The sequence below is a fragment of the Xyrauchen texanus genome, chromosome 29 (assembly GCF_025860055.1).
Source record: "Xyrauchen texanus isolate HMW12.3.18 chromosome 29, RBS_HiC_50CHRs, whole genome shotgun sequence".
Taxonomy (NCBI): domain Eukaryota; kingdom Metazoa; phylum Chordata; class Actinopteri; order Cypriniformes; family Catostomidae; genus Xyrauchen; species Xyrauchen texanus.
Window position 1 is genome coordinate 32,236,351 of NC_068304.1, and position 21,780 is coordinate 32,258,130.

The window sequence follows — 21,780 nt, forward strand, 5'->3', positions numbered from 1 at the left end:
AATTCTGAGGTTGCATTTTTGCTCTAAAACTATGCTTTTACTCCACTGAAGGTTAGGTTTAGGGTTGGGAAGTAGTGTTAATAAACGTTGCATTCTGAGTCATGTGACGCCATGCAAGGATCGGACGTGTGAACGGTGAGGTCTGCGCACTTTGCTAGTTTTAATACTTTTAATGATATAAACTGGTGAGATTTAATACACTCCGTTCCATAACTATTGTAGGAGGACAATGTGTCAAAGAATTCAAAATCCTCAGGCTCTGGAGACATGAAATGACACTTATGTGATCAAGTTGAAACCTCTGAGCAGGCCGCGGGCTTTTTGGAGTCGATTTGGTCAGAGAGATGTGGGAAATGCGGCAAGAGATGCTGAAGAGGGTCAGAGTATGGTGAAATTCCTGGATGGGCTCCTTCCAAGTCTGCTCAACCTAGCAAGCCATAAGCTGGAAATCGAGCGAGCTCACAGGGTTCCTGATCTGCGATCCATGGAAGGAGACAGGCCCCAATCAATTCTGGGCAAATTTCTGAGATCATCTGATAAAGATCTTGTGTTACGTGAGGCAAGGCATAAAGGAAGGCTATGTTAGAAGAACCACAGCATTTTCTTGTTTCCAGACTTTGTGAAATCGACAAGAGAGAAATGTGATCTATTCAAGTTATGCAAGAAAATTTTACATCAATGGAATGTTGCATTTGCACTGATATTCCTGGCCAAATTGAGAATTGATGCTAAGGATGGCTGTAAAACATTCACATGCCAACAGCAAGCGATGTCCTTCATAAAGTCAATGGAGTGAGTCATTGTGTGATACGTTGGAAACGAGTGGACCGGCTCACTGAGCACTGTTTAAAGTATCTATGCGCTCTTTTTGTGCTGGTTCTTCCTAGAGGGTTGAGTTTATTTTGTAGAGCAACACAACTTTGGGACAGTTTTGTGGATTAATCTATCGCTCTTTGTGCTTAGTCCACCTATAGTCTGGAGTTTATTTTGTGGAGTATTTCTGTCATTGGAGTAAGTAATTTGCTTTCACTCATGTTGCAGCTGAGTGGACTGGATCACTAAACATTCGTTTGATAGTCTGAGCAACCGGTGCGTTTTTTATTTGTTTGTTTTTTGGGCTGGTGCTGTCTATCGGCTGGAGTTTATTTTGTAGAATAACACCTTCAGAACATTTTTATGGATGAAGCTACATGCTCTGTGTTTATTCTGCATTTTGGCTGTTTTATAAATTATGTTTTGCTGTGTAATTCTGTCTCACAAAATTTTTATAGAAACACTAGACTTGAACAATTCGATGGCAATGTTGTCGCGGGAGCTCTCGTAGGTGTACATGGACTGTTTGAGTTTGGAGGGACGGACACCAGTTGGTGTCATGCACGGGGTTAATGTTGGAATGAAGATGGACAAATTTGGAAAGATATGGGGTGGGCATTTTTTTATAGTGCTGGCCTGAGTTAGAGCAGGGGAGTCAGTACACTGATAAGGAAACATTTACCATTCAAATGTCTCAAACAGTGTAAAGATAATTAAGGAAGAGTCATTATTGTTTTAACTGAAATTCTGGGACAAAGTCTTATTTTGGCTAATATTTATGCACCTAACATCGATGATCAGGGCTTTTTTATAGATCTTGAAGGGATGTTTTATGCTGCTGGCACCTTTCATGATATAATATTGGGAGGAGACTTTAATCTGTTGATGGACACAGTCCTTGATCATAGTCAAGCAAAAGTGTGCAAGTCCCCTAGAGCAACAGTGATGCTTCACAGGATGTGTAAAATCTTGGTCTTACAGATACTTGAAGACTTTTGAATCCATCAGGTAGAGACTATACATGTTTTTCATCAGACCATAAGCTTTACTGTAGAAAATATATATATATATATATATATATATATATATATATATTATTATTATTTTTTTTTTTCCCTCATTTTTTTTTCCCTCATTTCATCTGTTGTTGATTGCTCAATTGGAAACATTTTAGTCTCAGATCACACTCTGGTGTGTTTAGAGGTGTTTCCACATTTAGAGAAAAAGACATCATATAGTTGCCGCTTTAATGTATCCCTTTTGCAAAATCCTGAATTCCAACAAATGCTAAAAGCTGAAATCAATGTCTATATGAAGACCAACTGGTCCTCAGTATCCTCTGTTGGCTTGGCTTGGGAGGCACTTAAGGCAGTTCTTAGGGGCTGGATCTTTCAGTATACCTCATTCATGAAAAAATCCAAAACACAAGAACTCATGGAATTGGAAGTGAATTTTAAAAGTGCCAAGGCAGAGCTGAAGCGCCGAATGTAGTCTAATAGTCTCAGAGAATTGACCCGACTTAAATACAGATATAATATTATTTTGTCATGGAAGGTGGAGTTTTGGCTATTCAGGGCAAGACAGTCATACTCTGAGTCGGGGGACAAATCAGGGAAGCTCTGGCTAGATATATAAAACAAAGTCTTTTTTCTACCATTCCCTCAGTGAAATCTGCTGGTGGTGAAATATTTCAATCAAATCAAATCACTTTATTGTCACACTACTGTGTACACTAGTGCAACAGTAGGTGAAAGTCTTGTGTGCAGTTCCGAATAACATAGCAGTACCAATTACAATAAACAAAATTTACATAATACGCACAATATAGAATACACATATAATAAAATAAAAAATATGGGTAAGGGTATATAAAAATATAAATACAGTCAGTCGTTGAATTGGGGAGAATATATTGACAGTCCAGTGTGTGGTACAAGATGATGATTAATAAATGGCAGTGCTGATTATTGATCGTGAGAGATCAAGTGTTCAAAAGTCTGATTGCTTGGGGGAAGAAACTGTCATGTAGTCGGCTGGTGCGGGTCCTGATGCTGCGATACCGCCTGCCTGATGGTAGCAGTGAGAGCAGCCCATGACTCGGGTGGCTGGAGTCTCTAATGATCCTCCGGCTTTACATATGTTCACCTGTCGGAAGGATTGGGTTACATCCGCAACCGAGACGGAGAGTGAACCGACCTCTGCGTCAGCCGCGAGTGCTCTCTCCGCGAGGGCGGTGTTGTTGTCCTCAAAACGAGCATAAAATTAATTAAGCTCATCAGGGAGAGAGGCAGCTGTGTTCATGGCGGAGTTTTTATTCCGTTTATAGTCCGTGATGATGTTAATTCCCTGCCACATGCTCCTAGAGTCTGTGGTGTTGAACTGTCCTTCAATTTTGTGCCCGTACTCTACATCTTCGTCTACTGATAAAGATATTAGAAATTTTATAGAACCATTAGAACTTCCTAAACTGACAACTGAGCAAAACAATTTCTTGATTCTGAGATAACCTTGGAGGAGCTTTACGAGGTAATTAAGGCCTTGTCTACAGGCAAGGCTCCGGGCTAGACGGCTTTGCTGCTGAATTTTTAGATCTTATGTTACAGAACTTGCTCCACTTTTGTTAGAAATTTAAATGGAATCTGTTGTGACGTGTGTAAACAGGAGAAGGCAGACGGGGGTGTGGATCCAAGTGCGGCTTTTATTGACACAAAACAAAAGAAACCAAACACGGGAACAAATCAAAAATCCACGATGGGAAAAGGCAAATCAAATACTGGAGGATACAGAGGGTGGAGAACAACAGGGTAACCTTGGATGGAACAGACAGGGAACAGGGTAACCACGAGAGAGCGGACAGGCGGACAGACTGACAGGGAACACGAGCAGCGAGAGTGAAACCTGACAAGAGCGTGACATGGAACTTCAACGAACGACAAAGGGAAGGGGAGAAAACGGGGTTTAAATAAACAGACAAGGTAATGACAAAATAACAGATAGGTGCGGACAATAACTCAGTGATCAGGGCTGGGAGTGTGATCCGGGAATTGTGGGAAGTGCAGTTTCACACACGGACAGAGAGACTCAACAACAGGGAAAACGTGACATGGAACAGGATCGGTGAAGAAAATATTCTGCGGGCCATTAAAATTGAGCGAAAATCGTCAAAAACCCTGGCGGTGGCTGGCAACTTTTTTTTAAAAACGCTGGCGGGGAAAGAGTTAAAGAATCGAAAGCTTCCACCAACCATCAGTATGATTCTTAAAAATGACATAGATCCAAGCGAGTGTAAGATTTTCCGTCCAATTTCCCTGTTCAAGCTAGACCTTAAAATATTGTCAAAATTGTTGGCTAACAGATTAAGTAAAGTTATGACATCTGTCAAACGTATAGATCAGGTGGGGTTTATTCGAAGCTGTCGCTCTTCTTATAACATTAGAAGTTTCATCAATATCATGTGGTCAGTGGTGAATGATCAGACTCCGGGTACTGCCACCTCACTTGATGCTGAAAAGGCATTTGATATGGCAGAATAAGATTATCTTTTTAAGATTTTGGAAATGTATGGGTTTGGGAATATTTTATTGGATGAAAAAAATCTATTAATTTGTCTTTCCCCCTTATTGTTCTGTCATGGCCTGCAACCATTAGCAGCTGCAATAAGAAAGGAAGAGGATTTTCCAGCAGTGGTGGTGAGAGTCATGGCGCATAAGCTTTTGCTTTATGCAGCTGATATTTTATTATTCGTCCCCAACCCTACTAGATCTCTGCCTTGCCTCCACAGAATTATTAATTCATTTTCTAAGTTCTCAGGATACAGAGATAATTGGTTTAAATCTGAAGCTTTGGCTTTTCAGCCAGGTACCTTCCAGTGGCCCAAATAGGCCAACTTCTTATTTTTATATATATATATATATATATATATATATATATATATAAAATAACAATAAATCTCAGAATCAGCTTTATTGCCAAGTATGCTTACACATACAATGAATTTGTCTTGGTGACAGTAGCTTCCAGTGCACAACAATACAAAAAAAACAATACAAAAACAGCAGAAGGACATAGATAATGATAAAATATTATACATATACGTACATACACACAGATACACACCTTCATACATACACACACACACACATATGTAATGAAAATCTAATACAAATCCGTTAAGTACAAATCTGTTATGTAAAGTACAAAAATAAAGTATTTTATGTATAGTGAAATGTATGTAATGGCAGAAGAGGATATGTTGGATAATATAAATGAATTAAACTGTGTATTGCACATAATTATTGCTCAATGGGGAGGCTTTAACTGTTAATGAGATTGTTTGCCTGAGGGAAAAAAACAGTTCCTGTGCCTGACGGTTCTGGTGCTCAGAGCTCTGAAGCGTCGGCCAGAAGGCAACAGTTCAAAAAGTTAGTGGGCTGGGTGAGTGGGATCCAGAGTGATATTTACAGCCTTTTTCCTCACTCTGGAAGTGTATAGTTCTTGAAGGGGGCAGGGGGCAACCCATTATCCTCTCAGGAGTCTGAACTGTCCTCTGTAGTCTTCTGATGTCTGATTTCGTAGCTGCAGCAAACAAGACAGTTATTGAAGGGCAGAGGTCAGACTCAATGACTGCTGAGTAGAACTGTATCAACACCGCCTGTGGCAGGTTGAAATTTCTCAGCTGGCAAAGGAAGTACAACCTCTGCTGGGCCTTTTTCAAAATGGAGTTAATGTGTGTCTCCCACTTAGAGTCCTGTGAGATGTAGTGCCCAGGAACCTGAATGACTCCACTGCTGCCACAGTGCTGTTTAAAATGATGAGGGGGGTCAGTATTGGGGTGTTCATCCAAAAGTCCACAATCATCTCCACCGCTTTGAGCGCGTTCAGCTCTAGGTTGTTATGATTGCACCAGTGAGCCAGCAGTTCAACCTTCTTTCTGTATGCAGACTCATCGTCATCTCGGATGAGGCCAATGACAGTGGTGTCGTCTGCAAACTTCAGGAGCTTGACAGAGTGGTCCTTGGTGGTGCAGTCATTTAGTGTAGAGAGAGAAGAGTAGTGGGGAGAGCACACATCCATGGGGGGCACCAGTGCTGATTGTACAGGTGCTGGAAACAAACTTCCCCTGTCTCACAAGCTGCTGCCTGTCCGTCAGAAAGATGGTAATCCAGCCAGATAGACATGGCAACAGGGAGTTGGTTTAACTTAGTCCGGAGAATAGCTGGGATGATGGTGTTGAAAGCCGAGCTGAAGTCCACAAAAAGGATCGCTTGCGTATGTGCCCGGTCTGTCCAGATGTTGCAGGATATGATGCAATCCCATGTTGACTGCATCATCCACAGACCTGTTTGCACGATACGCAAATTGAAGGAGATCTAGAAAGGGTCCAGTGATGTCCTTCAGGTGGGCCAACACCAGTCTCTCAAATTAGTTCATGTCCACAGATGTCAGGACGACAGGTCTGTAATCATTGAGTCCTGTGATTTATGGTTTCTTGGGAAAGGGATAATAATTGAGCATTTGAAGCAGCACTTCACACTGCTCCAGTGATCGATTGAAGGTCTTTGTGAAGATGGGGGCCAGTTGGTTACCACAGGATCTAAGGCAGGCTGGTGAGACGCAATCTGGGCCTGAAATCTTCCTAGTCTTTTGCTTCCAAAAGACACAGCACACATCATCTTAACAGATCTTGAGTGCAGGTTGAGTAGCAGGAGGGGGGAGGAGGGGTGTTGCAGGAGGTGTTAATGTTTGTGTGAATTGAAGGTCAGAGTGTGTGTGGGATGTGAGATTGGGCCTTTCTGAATCTGCAGTAGAATATATATATATATATATATATATATATATATATATATATATATATATATATATATATATATTATTATTATTATTATTATTATTATTATTATTATTTTAATTTATTTATGTATTTATTCATTTTTATCTGCGTTTGTATTCAGGCTTGACCACAGGGATGTATGCTTGGGATTGGAAGGGGGAGGAGAAATAATGGGCTTTAAAGGGGATAATAGTTGACTATGTACATGAATGTTTTGTTGTGTTATGTGTCATGCCAGATGAGAATGACACAAGAATATAAATACAGACATTCTAAAAATAAAATACAATAAAATATGCATTCCTGTTGACTGTGCTGTTTAATTTACAACTAAAAACTCTCTTTTGGCACCACTCTGTAGATGTTTTTACTGGAAACTGGAGCATACCTTCAACAACACTTCCTGCTTCTGTCACTAGGGGCATGGGCTCGAATTTTGGTAAATACAGATTTCAGCAGCAGACCTTCCGAATTCACAATGGGATCACAAATGAAACTGAAACAAGTGTTTGTTGTTATTCCCATTTATGAAGTATTGATATACTCATGAAACCTAAACCACACAAAATTTCAACAATTCCACAAATTTTGATACAATTTTCTGAAAATAAATAAATCAAATACTGTCCATTTAAGTGCATGAAGATCATTGTTGAACTTCAACAACTTTGTTGAAACCTCCAAAATAAACCCTTTCTCCACACCGATTCCAATAGATTCCTCCATGATGGAAATGCTGTTGTCAGAGAGATGTCAATGTCTCAACACATGCCAGATGAGCTCTTTTGTCTACCCTCTTCTTCCTCCTCCCATCTGTCCCTTCATCTGTTTTTATTTTAATCTCTCCTCCTTCCTCACAATTCCCCTCTTTTATTTCAACAATAGAGTCAGTGCACATCACCTCTTCCCTTGCTTCTCTCCTCCCTAACCTTGGCCCTGCTCTGTAATAATGTGAGTGGGAGGTTTGTGTTGAGTACTGTATTTACCAGAGACAGGCTACCATTGCTAGCTTGCTAGCAGACTGTGCAAAGCACTTCATCCATTCTATGTAATTAGCCATGATGTATGTTATGTTCTGTTTGGGTCACAAAGGACCCCTAAAAATACAGCGAACTACAAAACTGAGCTAAAATGGCTGCTTTTGGCAGAGTGGTTGTGGCTGAGAGCTTTTTTGTTGTGAGGAAGCTAGCCTATATCCTGCTGTCTAAGTAGATATAATTTTGTCAGATGGGGTTTGTGGTTAGGGTCAATTCCTCTCCTGGTTAATAGAGTTATGTTGCATCTGTTTTTATTTATGGATATGAATCAGGCTTTGAGACAACAAACAGGCCGCAAATGTAACCTAAAGGATTTTATAAACATATTCAATTATTAATTGGCATATGCTTCAGTGACACTTTATAAAACCAGATATGTATTGCATGCTTCATATGGATCAGAGTTTTTACTCTGAAAAGTTATAGAAACTTTGTAAAAACACCCCAAAAATAAACTTTGGCTGGAATAACCCTAACCAAACCCAAATCTTAACCCAAACAAATTAAAACTTTAAAAGATTTTCATTATGTATTCTCTACATAAATATTTTTTCTTTTTGAAGATGTTGCTAAAATGTTCTGGACAAACACAAACACACACACACACACACACACACACACACACACACACACACACACACACACACACACACACACACACACACACACTATCCTTATGAGGACTCTCCATAGACATAATGATTTTTATAATGTACGAACTATAGATTCTATTCCCTACCCCTCCCAAAAAACTTTCTGTATGTTTTTTAAGCGTTTTGAATTATAGGGACACTAGAAATGTCCTCATAAACCACATTTATTGCAAAATACCCTTGTAATGACCAGTTTGAAACCTAAAAAAAAAAAAAATCCTTGTGAACCACACACATACACACAGGTTTGTAGACAGCATAGAGTAATCTTGATCATGTGTATTTGCAGCTCACACAGACTGTTGCACTTTTCCTATGGAGCTGCAAAGCATCCAGGAATGTGTATAAACACATCTGAAAATATGTTGAGATATGAATTTTTGATTTGTAGCTTGAGGCAAAGGTTTTCATATGCAAGCGTATGCTGATCATTTTTGAATAATCACTTCATTACAAGTTCATGCCTCCAAGGCCTACTTCATTTCCTCCAAGTAAACATGTTTTCTTAGGGCACTATTTTTACATTAAATGAAATATGAAACTTGATCTGGCTATGATAATAACAGCAATGTCTGACAAGCAAAATAAATAAATAAATAAATATAAAATGAACACATCTGCTTGAAAGAAGTCCAACAGTTTTCTTTAAAGAGAAAAATAAAAACAACATTATATTATGATATACACTCACCTAAAGGTTTATTAGGAACACCATACTAATACTGTGTTTGAACCCCTTTCGCCTTCAGAACTGCCTTAATTCTACGGGGCATTGATTCAACAAGGTACTGAAAGCATTCTTTTGAAATGTTGGCCCATATTGATAGGATAGCATCTTGCAGTTGATGGAGATTTGTGGGATGCACATCCAGGGCACGAAGCTCCCGTTCCACCACATCCCAAAGATGCTCTATTGGGTTGAGATCTGGTGACTGTGGGGGCCATTTTAGTACAGTGAACTCATTGTCATGTTCAAGAAACCAATTTGAAATGATTCGAGCTTTGTGACATGGTGCATTATCCTGCTGGAAGTAGCCATCAGAGGATGGGTACATGGTGGCCATAAAGGGATGGACATGGTCAGAAACAATGCTCAGGTAGGCCGTGGCATTTAAACCATGCCCAATTGGCACTAAGGGGCCTAAAGTGTGCCAAGAAAACATCCCCCACACCATTACACCACCACCACCAGCCTGCACAGTGGTAACAAGGCATGATTGATCCATGTTCTCATTCTGTTTACGCCAAATTCTGACTCTACCATCTGAATGTCTCAACAGAAATTGAGACTCATCAGACCAGGCAACATTTTTCCAGTCTTCAACTGTCCAATTTTGGTGAGCGCTTGCAAATTGTAGCCTCTTTTTCCTATTTGTAGTGGAGATGAGAGGTACCCGGTGGGGTCTTCTGCTGTTGTAGCCCATCCGACTCAAGGTATGGCTTCACAAATGCTTTGCTGCATACCTCGGTTGTAACGAGTGGTTATTTCAGGCAAAGTTGCTCTTCTATCAGCTTGAATCAGTCAGCCCATTCTCCTCTGACCTCTAGCATCAACAAGGCATTTTCGCCCACAGGACTGCCGCATACTGGATGTTTTTCCCTTTTCACACCATTCTTTGTAAACCCTAGAAATGGTTGTGTGTGAAAATCCCAGTAACTGAGCAGATTGTGAAATACTCAGACCGGCCCGTCTGGCACCAACAACCATGCCACGCTCAAAATTGCTTAAATCACCTTTCTTTCCCATTCTGACATTCAGTTTGGAGTTAAGGAGATTGTCTTGACCAGGACCACACCCCTAAATGCATTGAAGCAACTGCCATGTGATTGGTTGATTAGATAATTGCATTAATGAGAAATTGAACAGCTGTTCCTAATAATCCTTTAGGTGAGTGTATAATAGTATCTAAATTATGAAAATATTGATAAACATACTGACCGACCAAATGACCTATAGACCGATAGATAGAGATTTATGAAATTAATTGATGATAAAATTTTAGCTTTAGCTTTGTACCAAATGCAGGAACAATGGAATTGTTCTGAAGAAAATTTGATTTACATTACATTAATAGTGAAAGTGTCACATTCCCTTTGTCTTTTGTTTTTGTGCTTTTATGTTGAAGTTCTTGTTTAGTTCCTTTTTCCTGTTAGGTTTTTGTAGTTTCATTTTATGATTGGTTTTCCCCTGATTATTTCTCATTCCCTGATTGTTTCCCCAGGTGTTCCTTGTTCCCTTGTTTGTTCCCTTGTTTATTTAAGCCCTTGTTTTCCCCAGATAGTTGATCTGTGCTAGGTTCCCTGTGTTTTTCTTTACTCTGAGTTTTCGTGTTTATTTTAATGATGCTGCACTAGATCCTCATTCTTTGCCTGCCTTGTCACAGAAAGTAGTTATGGGAAGTCTGATTCTTTTCCACAAACCAGTTGTTTTGGATAAAAAAAAATAAAAAAAACGATTCGCCAGTTAATTTACGTCATCACGTACTGACGTCACTATATATAATGCTAATACACCGGCGTCATAGAATGCAAACAGAAATATTTTCAAGAAAGCCATATGTAAGGTCATTTTGCTGATTATAAAATTGTATTTAAATAAGTTGTAATACTAAGGGTGTTTATTGTCATCAATGTTTCTTTCAGTGATCTTACAATACATCCTACATTAAAGTTTTACACCTAAAGCACACAATGCTGACAATGATATACAAATGTGGATGTTCTACACATGTTTAACTCAACTCAACTCAAAACGCAACTCACCCTTTTTTACAGAAACCATGATCCAGCTTCAACTTCAGATATAATCTGCATGAACAATACTCAACAGTAAAATATGTTTACATCTCTCGACGGAGACGTTTCACCCCCTCATTCAAGTTCTCGGTTCACACATGCTTAGCTGCTCACTGATGTCTGAAAGAGACAATTCTCAGCTCAGTGTACTGGTGACTCACAAACTGCTGTGATCTCAGTTCAGTGTACTGGTGACTCGCAAACTCAATGTACTGCTGATGCGAGAGCTGCTATCCTTTTGATCAGTGTACTGTTGACTCAAGAATTGCTATGAATGATTCAATGTACTGTTGACGCAAGAGCTGCTGTCCTCAGACCAGTTTAATGTTGACTCGAGAACTGAACTGCTGCGAACGACTCAATGTACTGTTGACTCGAGAGCTGTAGGCTGGATCATCTTAATGCATTGATAAAACAGTAATGCAATCAATTCATAAACATATTTACAGTATGTATTATTTGTTACACTCACTTTTGTTCAGCAAAATACACCTGAAACATAAATTTCTCCCCTTAATCACACACATGCACATTGTTTTGAGGAATGAATGCTACACGGTGCTTGAAATTGCCAAAAAAACTGAATATTTCATACAAAGGTGTACTCTACAGTCATCAAATACAAAGGACAACTGGCATGTGGAAGGTCAGATGTACAACTAAACAATAGGATAAGTACATCTTCTAGAGTCTCTAGTTTGAGAAATAGACACCTCACATGTCCTCAGCTGACAGCTTCATTGAATTCTACCCGCTCAACACCAGTTTCATGCACAACAGTAAAGAGAAGACTCAGGGGTGCAGGCCTTATGGGAAGAATTGCAAAGAAAAAGAAAATGTTAGAGTGGGCAAAGAAACACACACATTGGACAACAGATAACTGGAAAAGAGTGTTATGGATCTTGACCCCATTGAGCTTTTGAGGGATCAGCTAGACTGTAAGGTGCGTGAGAAGTGCCCGACAAAACACCCACATCTATGGCAAGTGCTACAGGAAGTGTGGGCTGAGTATCTGGACAAACTGACTGATAGAATGCCAAGAATCTGCAAAGCTGTCATTGCAGCATGTGGAAGAGTTTTTGATAAGAACTCTTTGAAGTAGTTTAATTTTTTTTTCAAATTGTAATTGTAATTTTTCATGTTATAAATACCCTGACTATACAGTACACTGTGATCAGTTGAATGTCACTTTGGGGAATAAAAGTACAAATTTCTTTCTATAAGAGCAAAAGTTTTACATTATTCCAAATTTTAGCTGCCAGTTTATATATATATATATATATATATATATATATATATATATATATATATATATATATATATATATATATATATTTATTTATAGGATTTATATTTTGGCTTTTGAAGAGTTTGTGGTTAATAGTCAGTTAAAATAAGAAAAATAAAATATTATTAAAGACTGCATACATATGAAGATAAAAAGGCTCTATTTTAAGAGGTAAGCGCAGCACTATGCAATAAGTCATACACTCAAAGTCAGTGGGCATGGCCATGAAGTTTTGGTATTTTCATGCAAGCAAGCACTAAGTCTAGGCACAAGTGGATTTGGCGAACCGCCCACGCAATGTGCAGATTGGCTTGGTCAAGTGCAATTTAAAATTGTTTTCCAGTTATTCCTTCGTCTGCATCCTATTTTATAGTCCAATACCTCAAGCACCAGCAATATAAAAAAATCCTCACATTCATAAGAATTTGTATGCAATGAAGTAGAAGAATAGAAATATGGACTTATGTTCTTTTGTGCATTAACTGTGTCCTAGTTGTATGTCTGGGATATTATAACAGTGATATTCTCCATTTATATGCATGGAAAATGTGCTTCTCGTCAAGATTTGTGTGTAGGCTCCGTAAAATTTTAGAGAATGTATGTATTGCTAACAATTTTCATCTACACAAATCATATCTAGTATTAACAGCGATTGTAATGGCATGCACTTCACTTTTACTGGTCAATTTTTAAAATGTAATTCATTTATTGAACCACGACAATCTTATAAATATTAAAACAAATATTTCTAAATCAAATTACACTTCAAACAAAACTAAAATATAATCTAAATATCAGTTGTCAAAAAATCATACCAGTTCCAAAAATATTTCCCTCTTCCAAAAATCACTCTATGACAATTGGTGGAAAAATACCAATTTAAATTAGATCATTACTACAATTGTAAATATAAACATAAAAAAATTACAAATAAACCATGACCTATAGATAGTTTAATGTAAATATCATAAACTTTTGTTTTATAAAATGGCTAACAGTGATTGTCAAGAGATGTCATTTGAGTTTGGACATTAACTTTACTACCATCTGCTGGTGGAGTCTCCAAACTGCAATTGCAGTTTAAACTTTGCTTTGAGCTAAAAAGTGCTTTTAAAACGTCTTAGCGCAATTACCTATTTCTCCGAAAAATAGAAATTTGCACTTTGTGCCAGTTCATTTACACACAGTTTGCACGCATACACCCACAAGTGCAAACACTCACACCCACACCTCTTGCGCTTTGTGCTTACATGAAAATTATGCTTAGAATTAGCGCTCTCACAAAAATTGGACAAGACATACCACATGGTTGTTACGCGTAGCACTGCGTTTTGCATGCTCACAGACTATAGAGCCCATAGACTATTTAGTGTGTGTGTGTGTGTGTGTTTTGTTAAACACAATTTATTTTGCTTCCCTATTGTGAAGGGTCTCTCTCTCTTTGACACAACACACACACACACACACACACACAAATAAAATAATCACTTTAAATCAGACAGAAAACATAAAGTTATTTACAATGTGTATTGTCAGACATTAAATGAAAGCAAACATCTCTTTAGGAGAAATCAAGGCCAAAATGACAAACAAAAATGTAAATCTAAGTAAACCCAACACCAAAAGTAGTAACTATCATGCAAAGGAATAACTGAAAAAAAAAAACTTCCATTACTCTCCTTCTAATCAAAAACAGATTCAAATCTGGTAACAATGAAAATGGCACCCTCTCCCTACAACTTCCCAAAAATAAAGATGTGCATATTATTTACAAAATGTTCAAACAAAAGTTACAAAAGACTGAATAAAAACAAACACAGTGTTTATAGTATCTGCAAGCTTTTTTTTACAACTTTTTTTTAACAACTCTGATTCACAACAGGTTTTCAACATAACTGATTATCAACAACAACTCTGGGTCTCATCAACAGATTTTACAACAACTCTGGTTTAACAACAACACTGGTTTGTATTGTATACATGTTTTATAAGAGGAACAATATAAAATAAATAGGTGAAATAAATAATTTCTCATATAGCTAACATATTGTTAGTTTTCATTTTTTTGCAGATGCTACTTAAAGAAAGAAAAAAAGTTGTAACCTTCACTTGTTACCTTAGGGAGCTAATTCTACCCTTAACATTTCCTTTGTTTGTGTTACCTAATATATTCAGTGATTGTAGCATCTGGACCAATCAGACAAACAATTATTCATTATTTAATGAATAAGCCAACAGATGTCTCAAGACTGTAACAAGCAAAGGTCCAAGTACGCCCAAGCAGACTTCATTATGTCTGCTCCCCCACTGATCATTATCAAGCCTTTACACTGTCTTTACAGCAACTTGTGGACATCAGTGACATTACAAGCGGGCGGAGCTGCATGCCAGAACAATCTTTCCCCCATAAACTCAAAGCCCAGAAAAACAGACCTTTCTTCACTAAATTATAGACAAACTGTCTATACACACTGCAAAGTGGTATATATGATTCCAGTACATGATTCCAAGATGGCGGCGCGGTAGCACGCAGCGGCCACTCCGGATCCACAATGGTGCTGTTTTTGTTAAAAAAGCCCGACTTTTGCAACACATGGACATCGGAGCAACCGGCGTTCGTGTCTACCATCGCCAGACACTACTGAAATATAAGACTCATGCAAAAACCAAGCTTCATGATGACCTGCAGGAGGCGCTACGCGTACTCGGCTTGCTGCGGAGACCAGGCCTCCAGCCCTCGGCGTCGCCTGATGCCGGTGGCCGGGGGAGAAGACGTCGTAAGCGGTGTGCGAGAAAGCGGAAGCTCGGAAAGAGGGCGGGGGTCCATGCTAGGCTAAAAACAAACCCTAGCCGGCCGGCTCTCCCGTCTATCCTGCTCTCAAATGTTTGCTCCCTGGACAATAAACTGGACTATATCCGACTCCAGCAGGCTACGCAGCGTGAGTTTAGAGAATGCTGCGTCTTTGTTTTCACGGAGACGTGGCTCAGCGACAGAGTTCCGGATGCCGCCATTCAGCTAGACGGGCTCACCTCGTTTCGTGCCGACAGAAATACAGCTCTCTGCGGTAAGACTCGCGGTGGTGGCTTGTGTGTTTACATCAACACGGAATGGTGCAAGAACTCTATACTAGTCTCTAGTTACTGTTCATCGCTGTTGGAGCTTGTGACTGTTAGATGCAGACCTTTTTATCTACCACGGGAATTCACCACTGTTTGCATAACCGGAGTTTACATTCCCTCCAGCGCTAACACTAAGTAAGCGCTCTGTGAACTGTATGGGGCTATGAGCGAACTGCAGAACGCTCACCCCGACGGACTGTTTATTGTCGCCGGAGATTTCAACCATGCAAATCTCAAGACAGTGCTCCCTAAATTCCATCAGTATGTGGACTTTGCAACGAGAGGGGCGAACGCGCTTGATCTTGTTTACACAAACATCCCAGGCGCGTACCGGGCGGAGCCCCGCCCCCACCTCGGCTACTCAGACCACATCTCTGTTATGTTAATTCCAGCATACAGACCGCTCGTCAGACGCACAAAACCGCTTCAGAAGCAGGTGAAAACCTGGCCAGCAGGAGCCATCTCTGCTCTTCAGGACTGTTTTGAGTGTACTGACTGGCACATGTTCAGGGAGGCTGCAACATATGGCGATTCTACCAACTTGGAGGAATACACAGCATCAGTGACCAGCTACATCAGCAAGTGCATTGATGATGTCACTTTCTCCAAGACCATCACCACACGCTCCAACCAGAAGCCGTGGATGACTGCGGAGGTGCTCACGCTGCTGAGGTCACGAGACTCCGCCTTCAGAGCAGGCGATAAGGCAGCCCTAAGAACAGCTAGGGCCAAACTGTCACGGGCAATCAGAGAGGCAAAGCGCGCACACGCCCAGAGAATCCACAGTCACTTCCAGGACAGCGGTGACACGCGGCGCATGTGGCAGGGCATCCAGGCCATCACCAACTACAGGACAACATCAGTTGCCTGTGACAAAGATGCCTCCCTTCCAGATGCGCTGAACGACTTCTACGCTCGGTTTGAAGTGCAGAACGACGTGATGGCGAGGAAGTCCACCCCTCCTCCCAACGACCAGGTGCTCTGTCTTACCACGGCAGATGTGAGGAAAACTCTACGTAGAGTCAACCCACGGAAGGCTGCTGGACCAGACAACATTCCTGGCAGAGTGCTCAGAGGATGTGCAGACCAGCTAGCAGATGTTCTTACCGACATCTTCAACATCTCTCTGAGCAGCGCCGTCGTTCCAACGTGCTTCAAGGCCACCACCATCATCCCCATGCCAAAGAAGTCTTCAGTGTCCTGCCTCAACGACTACCGTCCCGTCGCACTTACACCCATCATCATGAAGTGCTTCGAGAGGCTTGTCATGAGGCAGATTAAGACCCAGCTGCCCCCCTCACTAGACCCACTGCAGTTTGTGTATCGTTCAAACCGTTCAACGGACGATGCCATCACCACAACCCTCCATCTGGCCTGAGTTGCACTTTAATTACTGTCACTTTATAACTGTCTGCTACCTCAATAACTGCTATGTGCATAGAACATTATCTCATAGTATGTTATGTTTACATTTTTTGAAACTGTCATCTTTTTGCACTACTGAGTACTGGTCGGCGCTGCACTGTCTATTGTCCTGTTCATTGTCAGTAATTTGTTGTACTGTCCTGTACTTTTTGCACATGTTTGCACGTGCACTTTATATAGGTATATATAGGTAGTTTATATAGGTATTTTATTTCGTTGTGTAGTCTCACGTGGTCCTATGTTGGTCCTTTGTTGTTTTATGTAGCACCATGGTCCTGGAGGAACATTGTCTCGTTTTGCTGTGTACTGTACTAACTGTATATGGTTGAAACGACAATAAAAACCATTTGACTTGACTTGACTTGACTATATACTGTGTATATATATAATTCTGATAGCATTTATTGTATGCTTGCTACATTAATCAGAGCATAAAGGGGCACACATTAACAATTACCCCCAATCATGCAAATGAGTCAGCTTCCAAACAAAGGAACATTTCCCACTTGGAAATTGCACTTTTCTCATTGGTCAAGCCAGACTCGAGAGGAGGGATCTTCATCAGAAGTTAAAAGACATGTCCCGCCTCATACTTTGGCTCTTTCCCCTGACCCTCTGCTGCTGGTGGTGTGGAACCGGGATAACCGGGATATCCAGCAGGCCTCAACACTTCAAGTCATGTGCAACACCATCGACCCAAGGAACCATCAAGCTTTTCTCCTGCAACAGCATCCGGCGCTCTCTCAACAGCCTAGGCATTTGCAAGTATCGTACCAGTAACTAACTGAATGTAGTTTTAGTATAAATTGAAAACCCCATTGTAACTAAGGTGCTTTTAAATTAAGAGCTTGATGGTTCTCTCAGATGGTCAAAATGGCTCTTTTCATAACTACATTTCCCCTATTCTGTTCCAGTTTCATTTTATTTTCACTTTTCCCTTTCCCATGTATGAGTGATTTTGTGTGTATGTCTTTGTTTAGATTAGTTATGTGTTCGTATGAATGCTTGTGATTTCTTGTTTACACTTATTTGACTTTAGTATGTTTAACCAATTAAATAGACACTGAATCTATAATAAAATAAGTAAAAGCAGATTAATAGAAGTCTAGAAAATAGGCATACTGTTACGATGTGGGTAATCAGAAGAAGGCAGACTGAAGGTAGGATCCAAACGCGGCTTTTATTGTGACAATAAAAATAACAAAACACGGGAACAAAACAAAGGTCCACAATGGGAAAACAGAGACATAACCTTGGAAGGACACGGGGACATAAACAAGGGGAACAGGAACCACGAACGAGAGAGTAGACACAGGGAACTCGGGCTGGAAACAGGGAGCTAACAATAACATCCATACACAAACAACGACTGACAGAGACTGAACAAACAGACAGGGTTTAAATACAAGAATGTGGGACAAAGGGGCCAATGAACAAACAGGACTCAAACAAGATAACAAGGTGATCGACAGAAACCAAAGGCAAACAAATGAGGGCAGGTGCAAACAATGAACGAAAGCTAACAAGGAGACAGTGGAGCTAAAAAAGGGCCAAAAGTGAAAACTAAGGAGTACAAAAGTGACAAAAATGGTAAACAAAAGGGCAATGGTGGAACAAGACAGGGTATACATAACACATACATAATGAAGCAGACTTGATAACAGAAGTATTAATGTGATCGCTAAAATTACTTTAAAAATTAATAGACATAGGACAAATTATCTGGACTAGAATCATGCCAGTGTATGATGAAATGTTTTAATTCTAGTTTCACAAAGGTTTGATTTTAAGATTAATAATTTTAACCCAAGGGCACCCAGCAATAGGCAGAAACAACAACATCTAATTTTTAATCAGGAAAAGTTACTACTACTTGAATGCTTCTTGACTTATTTATTCAAGTCTTCAGAAGTCAGCTCTCATTTGCATTGTAGCTGACTCAAAACTATAAGCCCCACATAGAGTTCATAAAGTTCCTGTAGTTCAGCTGGAAGAGCATCACAGTAGCAATATCAGTAGCCAATGTCATGGCTTTGATTTCCAGGGAACATGTACAGCTAAAATGAATGCCTCAAATGTAATCTAATGCAGTCACTTTGGATAAAAGTGTTTGCCAAATGTAAATAAGCAATTGCCAAAAGTACAACAATTAATCTGCCTTTTAGCAATGAGGGAATTTAAATATATATATTTTATTATTATTTTATATATTTAATTTGCACAAAACTAAAATGAAAAGAAAAAGAAAATGAAAGACTGAAAAAATCATAATAATAATCATTCTATGAGCTATATATCAGTGTCTAAAAGCCTGTAGAGTTTATACATTTAGATCCAAATTAATCCAACATATTCTCTTCCAGCTAATCAACATTTTTTACTTTTGGAGTAATTATTAAATTATTATTTACATTCGCTACTTACAAATAACCAAGAAGTATAAAATTAGCAAATACACAGTGACTTACAATGTTCGCAAGATTCAAAATTATAAATTTTATTAATGTATTAATTTATTGGCCACACTGGCCATTGGTAGGAGAACTGGCCTTGAAACTGTATCTTGCATTATTGTAATGCAATTTTATTTATTTATGTTTGCACTATGATATTGGGATATTTTTGCTGTTTTCCACATTTTGTGACAAACATCAAAGGCAACTGAGTCACTCACAGCATAATGTACGCGATGACCCAGTCTCTGTAACACAATAAAACTTTGCCTGTCACAAAAAAGATCAAATCCTTTTACTTTACACCCATTTACTTGACTTTTACATTACATAATGTAACTGTTATGGAGGATAAGAGTAAGCTTATCCTGGTTATTGTAGCTTGTCCCACTTTGGCCACCCACTGTACACTTCAACAACAAAACTGTCTGTTTCTTCAAGGTTTAAGTGTTGCCTTCATCCAGTAGATGCTTCAAGATATCTACAGGTTTTCAGCTGGATTTATATGAAGGCTCTTTGACAGGCAATTCGAAGCAGTCCAGTATTTGTTGTTCAATCATTCTGTGCGTACATTGGCATGTGTGAGGATCTATTATTCCGTGGGAAGATGTTTTAGTTGCAGAAAAATAAGCTGAAGGTTTTGCTAGATTTGTACAGTTCATGTTGCCCTGGACATATTTAAGCACCATAATACTAAAATAGCAGCTGAACACTCTCGTTAGAATGTGAATATTGTTGGCTTTATTTTAGCACACTGTTAGAGCTTCATTTAAATATGAACAGTAAGAAACAAAACTCCCACCAGAATTTGGCTAAAACTTGTACCAAATAGCGATGTTGGCCATCTGGGAGTGTGTGGTGTTCTGTACACAATAGTACTGTATTATACAATAGATCTCTAGTTACTGTAGATATCTAGCCTTATACAGCATGCCCATTCATAGTTTACAGACCTTCTGATGGCTATTTTACACATAAAATGGCAATGATGGCAAATCTGCAATTTCCAATATGATTGACTAGTTTCTCATTAATTTACTTTCAAGATGCAAAGGTTTTTAACACTGCTCTGGGAAACAAAGTTGTGTTTATAAGGTACCAGGATGTTACAACAAGCAATTTTAAGGGAAAATGGCAGGATTTGTCAAAATTTGCAAATTTCAAGATTTAATTAGGCATCAGATGCTTTCTAATTGGGTGGTTTTGGGCCAGAATAAGATGATAACTAGATCATAAAAAAGCTGCTGATAGAAAAAAAAAAATAACTGGCACTAAAAGATTACGAGACCTTTTTATTAAACCAGGAATGTATGAATCTTCTCAAAAATGAAGGGCAATGAGTTCTTGTGTAAATGTAAGAATGCTAAATATAATCGTATTATTTATCTGTATCCAGAGCCTTAACAAGTCAGTTTAGATGCTACTGATATTATCGATTACCATCCAAAATCCCCACTTGACTCCCCGAGTCCCCATTGACAAGAGAGGAAATGTACAGGTCCTTCTCAAAAAATTAGCATATTGTGATAAAGGTCATTATTTTCCATAATGTAATGATAAAAATTAAACTTTCATATATTTTAGATTCATTGCACACCAACTGAAATATTTCAGGTCTTTTATTGTTTTAATACTGATGATTTTGGCACACAGCTCATGAAAACCCAAAATTCCTATCTCAAAAAATTAGCATATCATGAAAAGGGTCTCTAAACAAGCTATTAACCTAATCATCTGAATCAACTAATTAACTCTAAACACCTGCAAAAGATTCCTGAGGCTTTTAAAAACTCCCAGCCTGTTTCATTACTCAAAACCGCAATCATGGGTAAGACTGCCGACCTGACTGCTGTCCAGAAGGCCATCACTGACACCCTCAAGCAAGAGGGTAAGACACAGAAAGAAATTTCTGTATAAATAGGCTGTTCCCAGAGTGCTGTATCAAGGCACCTCAGTGGGAAGTCTGTGGGAAGGCAAAAGTGTGGCAAAAAATGCTGCACAACGAGAAGAGGTGACCGGACCCTGAGGAAGATTGTGGAGAAGGACTGATTCCAGACCTTGGGGGACCTGCGGAAGCAGTGGACTGAGTCTGGAGTAGAAACATCCCCGCATTCCCCAGGTCAAGCCACTTTTGAACCAGAAACAGCGGCAGAAGCGCCTGACCTGGGCTACAGAGAAGCAGCACTGGACTGTTGCTCAGTGGTCCAAAGTACTTTTTTCGGATGAAAGCAAATTTTGCATGTCATTCGGAAATCAAGGTGCCAGAGTCTGGAGGAAGACTGGGGAGAAGGAAATGCCAAAATGCCTGAAGTCCAGTGTCAAGTACCCACAGTCAGTGATGGTCTGGGGTGCCATGTCAGCTGCT